The sequence below is a fragment of the Helianthus annuus genome, chromosome 3 (genome assembly GCF_002127325.2).
Source record: "Helianthus annuus cultivar XRQ/B chromosome 3, HanXRQr2.0-SUNRISE, whole genome shotgun sequence".
Lineage (NCBI taxonomy): Eukaryota > Viridiplantae > Streptophyta > Magnoliopsida > Asterales > Asteraceae > Helianthus > Helianthus annuus.
In genome coordinates this window covers 5,088,762-5,096,161 of record NC_035435.2, presented here as the reverse complement: position 1 = coordinate 5,096,161, position 7,400 = coordinate 5,088,762, and positions in this window count along the sequence as shown.

Here is a 7,400-nt window from a genome sequence, read left to right as displayed (position 1 = left end):
ACTCCAATAGTAACTTAATAACAACAGAGTAAACATGATATAACGTGGGTTAAGCCTCTATTATAACATGTGTTGAGACTTCTAGAATGGATGCATAAACTTCAATAGTAACTGTAACAGTAAAGGTACAAATACGGGCGCCTCCAACAGAAAATGTGTTAAGTCTAGACCGTTTTAACATCGTGTACTAGAGAAAACAAGAAGAGTCTCACATTACATATTACTAGTAAACAAAAATACATAGCACTAATACGTGTTACGTTGTACATGGGTTTCATGTCACATGTAACACATGCATGTCCTGAAGTTCAAACTATAACACGTGTTAGTTGTGTTGTGCTGTAACATAAACATGGTCATGATCCTTAAGCATCTGATCCACGTTTGACAAAACCAACGGTCCCGAGAATTGGATCTTGTTTCCCTTGTATCCATCACCATCCTAATAACAAAAAGATAAGATAACCGTTAAGTCGTTAACCACACATAACTATTAACACATTCATAGCCAGAAAATCTTTTTTCTCAAACAACATCACAACTTTTTAGCTAAATTGCAATCTTTTTCTAAAATAAAATCACAACACAACCAAAAATCAGTTCATATGCAAACGAAGCATAACTTTTTAACACAAAAATAAAAACCTGTAAATTACATAAACATTTACCCCTTTTAAGAACCATTTTAACACAAAAAACAGATCTTCATCGTTTTAAGAACCATTTTAACAAAAATAAAAACCTGTAAATTACATAAACATTTACCCCTTTTAAGAACCAAGCATAACTTTTTAACACAAAAATAAAAACCTGTAAATTACATAAACATTTACCCCTTTTAAGAACCATTTTAACACAAAAAACAGAACCATTTTAAAAAAAAACAGATCTTCTAGAACAGTTAGCAAACTATATATGGACAAACCTGGAGCATTAAATTCTTCATCGTTTTGGAAGTCGCTGCAAAAGAACCGGTTTGGGAAACTACGGACCGGCGACATTAATTCAGAGGTTGGTGGATTTGTCTCCATTGATATTAATGGAGATGCTTGCTACTGTGGTGTAAATAAGAAGATTGATGATTCTCTGATGAGAGATGTAGAAGAGATAAAAGGGAAATATGAAAAAGAAATATGGGGATGGTGAATGTATACGATTTGATGGCTTGATGGGCAATTAATGAAAAGGTCATCTCATAATTCTTGGGGTTAAAGCAAATTACTAATATAACCTTGATGTAAAATTTAAAATCATGAGATCAGATCAACGTGGCAACATGCTAGCCACATATATAGTTTGCTAAGTTTCTTAAAGAAATGGGGTTTTTTACCAAGCATTATCCTATATATATATATATATATATATATATATATATATATATATATATATATATATATATATATGGATCCCATTAAGTCTAACCACTTTTTGAATCAATCTCTACCGTCAGATCATGCTAAGATTAAATCTCAGCCGTTTAAACTCTCAATTTTAACCGCCATGTCGGCAGTTTTCAGCAGTTTTGTTAAGTGGGAGTTTCTTTCCACCTTTTTCTACCCATGATCCCCACAAGTCACGTTTTCTACAAAAACTGGATCATGGGTTTAATATGGTTGGACGGTTGTTCTAAAATTTGCACGTATGAATGTGGCCTTCTCCTGACATCCTCCCTCTTTCTTTAAACATATATTTCAGCAATCGCTTCCATCTTCCTGTTCACTTACTCACAAATTTAAGCTATTTACGAGTTCGATCTTGGACATATCAAAATAAAAGGCTACCAATTGCTGGAGGTAGATCGTCACCTATGTCAATAGTTAAGGAAGACTAAATCTCCACAACGATGCATTAATGATAGTCCAGGGTAGAACTCGAGCACATGTGAGTTTTCGAAACTTCGTTATCCGTCACTCAACTGACGTCGCCCGTTCAAACTCCGGACAAGGTCTGGCCGACGTCTCAGACCTTTTGATATGATTTTTCCAGGCATTAGTGCATCTATTAGTGTCAGGCTTCTTCATCGTGACCGGTAGCGTGGCTTGTGATGCCGGTCCTAGGGAGCTTAATTTGGTAATTGAAACATTTTTACTTGCGATTTGATCATTAATTTTGGAATCAAGTTTAGTCTGGATAAAGATGTAATTAATTAGTTTTATCATTGAATTTTATTATGTAGTCCAACTTCTCTCCTTCAGATTTTGATTTTACTGGATTAAAATTTGTAAAGGTTTATTTGTTCATCATTGAATGATTTCGATTTATATTTTGAAAATTTGTTGATTTCAATCTTCAACGTTTGTTACTAACTTTCTTGAATTTTGATTTGTGTTGTCCTACCTAGAAAAGCCAGATGGTTGTGTTTATGTGCCCTCTAAAGCGGTTGCTCATGAAATTGAAGAAATTGGTTAAACTCGACATGCTATAATTTTATTACCGTCTGCTTCACCTATTGAATGAATGGGCGAGATGCATTTGGGAAATTGGGAGTCACATTTTTGGTTACTTAATTTTTGCATTTTTTTTCTGAAAGAGTGGAACACTTGCTGAGGGATGTAAATGATACAACCATCATCACTCTTGCAACTTTTTTTTTCTCTTATTTTTTGTACAGAGAAGGAGCCGGATAAATGAGATAATGAAGGGCTTACAGAAATGGCTTCCAAACTCAAATAAGGTTAGAGTTTTCAACTCATAATTAGCTCTAAATTTGTTTATGAGTTACAACATTTCTTGGTCCTTTTTTTTGTTTTGGAGTTGTGTTTTTTACTGGTAGACTAATAAGGCTTTAATGTTGGATGAAGCCATCCAATATCTCAAGCAGCTTCAACTTTGAGTGCCATCCAATATGCACTTCTAGAATATAAAACGTTATGTTTGATGTTCATATGTTAACCATGAAGAATGGAGTAAAGTTATATGAAGCTTTTCAGCTCCCACATTCATGAAGCAACTTAAATGGACCTGAAACATGACATCAGTGAACCAAATAGCTCACATGAATCCCATTCTCAGCCTCTCAATTCAACTTACCAATGGAAACCAGCAATCAGTACATGATTTTTCACATATAATCAATCCAGGGTCTTCATCTTCTTTCAAGGTAACTTAATTTTTTGGACTCCATGTTTAATAATGTAAATTGTTGGCTATCGATGGAAGTATGTGTATTAGTGTATACCATACATAAAACTGCACCAAATTATTTTGTCATCAATCTCTCTTTATTTTACACAGGTGAAGTTTTAGTTTCTTTTACCATCTATCTCTAATGGATTTCATAAACTACATACCACCATTTCATAACCCACCCGACTGATACTGTTATTTCTCCTTCCAAAATGTCTGCTAGAAAAAAGAAATGCCATAGAACAGGGTGGTACTTTGATTATAGAATGAGTTGTTATCCTTCTATCATCATGTGGGTTTCACTTTAGGTTCTATGGGTCGTATGACCCAGATTCAAATATTTTGAATAACCACATGATGCAGGTGATATACCATAGAGTTGTATGAGTAACCCGTATAACAATGCTGGTCATATGAGGCTCATGACTTTTAAGTATGGGTCACATGAAATTTTTGCTAAAATAATAAAAGTTAAACTTTGAAAATGTCCTGAGTATCTACAACTCAAAATCTAAACCCTACCATCAGAAGGTACACATTGGCTAAACACTTGATTACATTTTTGCATCTCCTATTTTATTTTTATTTTTGGCCATTTTCATTTCTTGTAAAAGAGACCCATTATCGCAATCTTCATTTTGATGTTAAATTGTGAAGACAAAGTGGACTCTAGAAATTGATATCTTATCTAACTGTTGTGGGGATGATGCTGAGATTTAGAAGACTCTTGATCAAGAAATCTTTGAATTATTAAACAAAAACAATTGTATGGAAGTACAATTGAAGGAAATGCAAGAAAGATATTTAGCAATAAGCCTAAAGTTGGCAAGGTGAAGGGTGAAAGGCAACAACTTATAATGACCTTATAATCTACATCATGGGAAATATATAAATTGGGTCTTTCTTCTCTTTATAGTTTATTTTATTTAATTTTTTTGTTGGGTTTCTAGAGGATATTACATGAACACATGTACCGTAAAGATTTGCATGCTAAGTTTCTTGGTAATTATAATCCTTTTTTTATATTCATTATATCCTTTAATAGGTGGTGAGATGTGTTATACTTTATGCCTGAAAAAGTAGTAATTTCTTGATTGTGTACAAGATGATAGGGTATGGAGCTAAAAGCATGTGTAACATTGAGAATCCACATGTAACTTCACTACACCGTTTATGATGAAAGGTTAAGATAGGATTTTTTTCTCTTCCCAATTTTAAATGTCTTGCAACTATCTTTATATGATATGCAGTGGCGAAGCTTGAGATTTCCGACCGGGGGGGGGGGGGTTCGAAAACGTATATATCTAATAAAATTAAAAAACCGGGGGTCGAAAACGTATATACCTAAAAAATTCTATACGAAAACTACATACCGGACACTACTGAGTGAAAAGTTCGGGGGGTCGGGCGCTCCCCGGGCCCTACAAAGCTGCGCCACTGATGACATGAGCTATTAATGATAGTATGGTTAGTGGCTCTTATGGGACTTAGAAAGGTTTAAATTCAAGTTAATTGTGTTCATAGGTTCATTCATGTTGTTACTATATAATACATTGACGTAACCTGTCCACCGGACATGTATTAAACTAGTTAATAGTGTGTTGTAGTAGTTAGTTTTCTTTTTGCGCACTACTTGTTTGGTTAGCACAAGGTTTATAGAGGACTTTAAGGTGTAGTTTGTTTTTAAGAGGTAAAATGTCTGCAGTCTTCAAACCATATTTGCAGACATCTGTAGAAGAAGAGGTGAATCAAACCTCTACGACTCTACAAGAAGAGCTCGAGCAGACGTTTTTTAAATGGAATGTCTTTGGAAAAACAGTCTGCAGATGACAATGTCTGCACGTCGCAGATAGAAGAGTCTGAGCTGATCTTTTTTAGAAAAACAAATACCACCTAAATGTTTAAAAGCATCCCACCGACTCGCTTCAGACCCTAAGTAGCTTTTGCTATGAGTAGGATTTTACTATGTTTGGTTGTCTGAATTGTTAAAAAAAATGGATTTAATTTTGATAAAAACTTGTATTACATTTGGTTACTAAATGAGTCATTCTACCCAACTCGTTCATAAACCATGGAATTATTTCAAAGTTTAGTAAAAAGTCTCTCCTTTATTTTGAAGCTAAGCCTCAACTCCTTAAGCCCATAAAAGTGGGCTACTTTACACGCATGAGGTATCATTCAAATTTTATTGGGCTGAACCTATGAACCCAAAACTATAAAAGCATAAAAACAAGAAAAATAGGACGGATTATAAAAATATCCAAATTTTGAATTACAGAAGATTAAGATTCCAAAACATAAACTATTCATGATTTGACAACCCTAACCCCACCAACTTTTTTTTAAGAAGTAAAAGATCTAATTAAGGATCTTTAAGCCATGATTAATCATCTTTCTCATCCCACCAACATTAATAAAAATATCCAAAACTCCTTCAAATTGATACCATTTTCATCACCCTTTTAAATGCCACAAGTCAAACTATCATGGGAAGATTAATGAAAAAGACATAAAGTCAAATTTAATATTATCACTTGATGTACATATATGGGTTTGTTTTTAATCCATTTTCTTTACTTTTAAAAACATAATGTGATAAACTTTTAAAGCTACTTATTCAATGTTTCATTACAAAAGAATCATAGTTTTTCTAGGAATGTTTATGCACCACTAGTGTAACTTTTTCATAAACAAGGTTTAATGTTATTTGTATATTCTCTTACAAAAGTAACCACATTTTCAGACTATGACTAAGTTCACGAGATTGGAATATAATCTAAGACAGGGCCGGCTTGGGCTAGGTGCGGGGTGGGCCACCGCACAGGGCCCACACTCCCAAAGGGCCCATAATTTTATTTTTTACCTATATGTTTTGTTTATATATAGTTTTGAGCTAAAATTTATAGATAAAAGGATTAGTTGTCTAATGGTCTACCGTCATACTTTCGTAGAAGATACTGGCGTTCGAGACGTGTTCTGTACTCATTTCTTCCATTTCTTTGCTTAAGTCCTTGTTTTCTTATTTTTAGGCTTTGACCAGCCCATACTTTAAATTTAATATCCCTTTCTTTTTTCACATAAGCTTTTTTTTTTTTTCTATTTCTTTATGGCTCTTATTTTTAACTTCCTTTAGTAAATGTGACACATTGTATTTTTCACTCCCTTTAGATTCTAAGGTTGCGAACAAGGCTAAAATTATGCCGCCAAAAGGACTTGAACCCGATGCTCTCGTTGAGTGTTACACTAGGTCAAAAGGTTGTTTTGGCTTGTACTTCTTGGGGTTGTGTATACATATTATTTTGCAAAAGCTGTTTATCAACATATATCATTTAGAAATAAAAAGGAAAAAGAGAGAGGGGAACTCTTTTTAGGATGGCTGAACATTTATACTCAAATTTGACTTATTAATTTGGTAGTGTATTGACTTTGATCTCCAAAATCTTGATTCCAATGGTGGAAGATAATGGGGATGTCCCATAAAAAGAAGAAATAAGAGATGAAGATGATAATAATGTACACACATTTGTGGTGGGTTCTCCAAATACCAAGGAATGTTTGACCATCAAAATTTTTAATAATTTTTATCTATAATATATATATATATATATATATATATATATTTAAAAATAAGAAATCTTTAAGGAAAAGATAAAATTCGTACTATTAATTTATATATTATTGATAATGGAATTATTAAAAAATTAAATTAATGTTCAAAACAAAGCTGTATTAACTTTATGTAGGGATCAGTATTCTTTGTAGCAAAACATTTATGTAGGGCTTGGTGGTCTTTGTCAAAATCCTCATAAAATCAAAGTTCCATCATTTGATTTTGATTGCATTATCATTTTAAGATTATTTTTATTAATATAATTTTGAATTTTAAGAATTTTATTTTATCTGTGTTACATTGATAGTAGTCATATGTCATTTCAAAAGATATGTTACATGTTGATTTTGACCTAAACGATATTGTTCCCTTGTCTCCTCCATGCAAACTAAGTTTTCACAAGTACAACATATAAATATCTGTATAATAATATTATGAAACTGAAAATTTATTTGTTACTTCATGCGTTACACTTTCGTGTAAGCAATGAATTGGATTCTAAACTAATTTATGCTTTGTTTTATTATGCCAACACTTTGCTAACACTTATTCACGTGAGTTCACTACATGTGCACGTGTGTTTACACCTACTTTTCGACAAGACGGTTGAAAATCACATAATTCAAAACTGTTTCAAAATTCGATTAAGAGGTTGTTTGTTTAC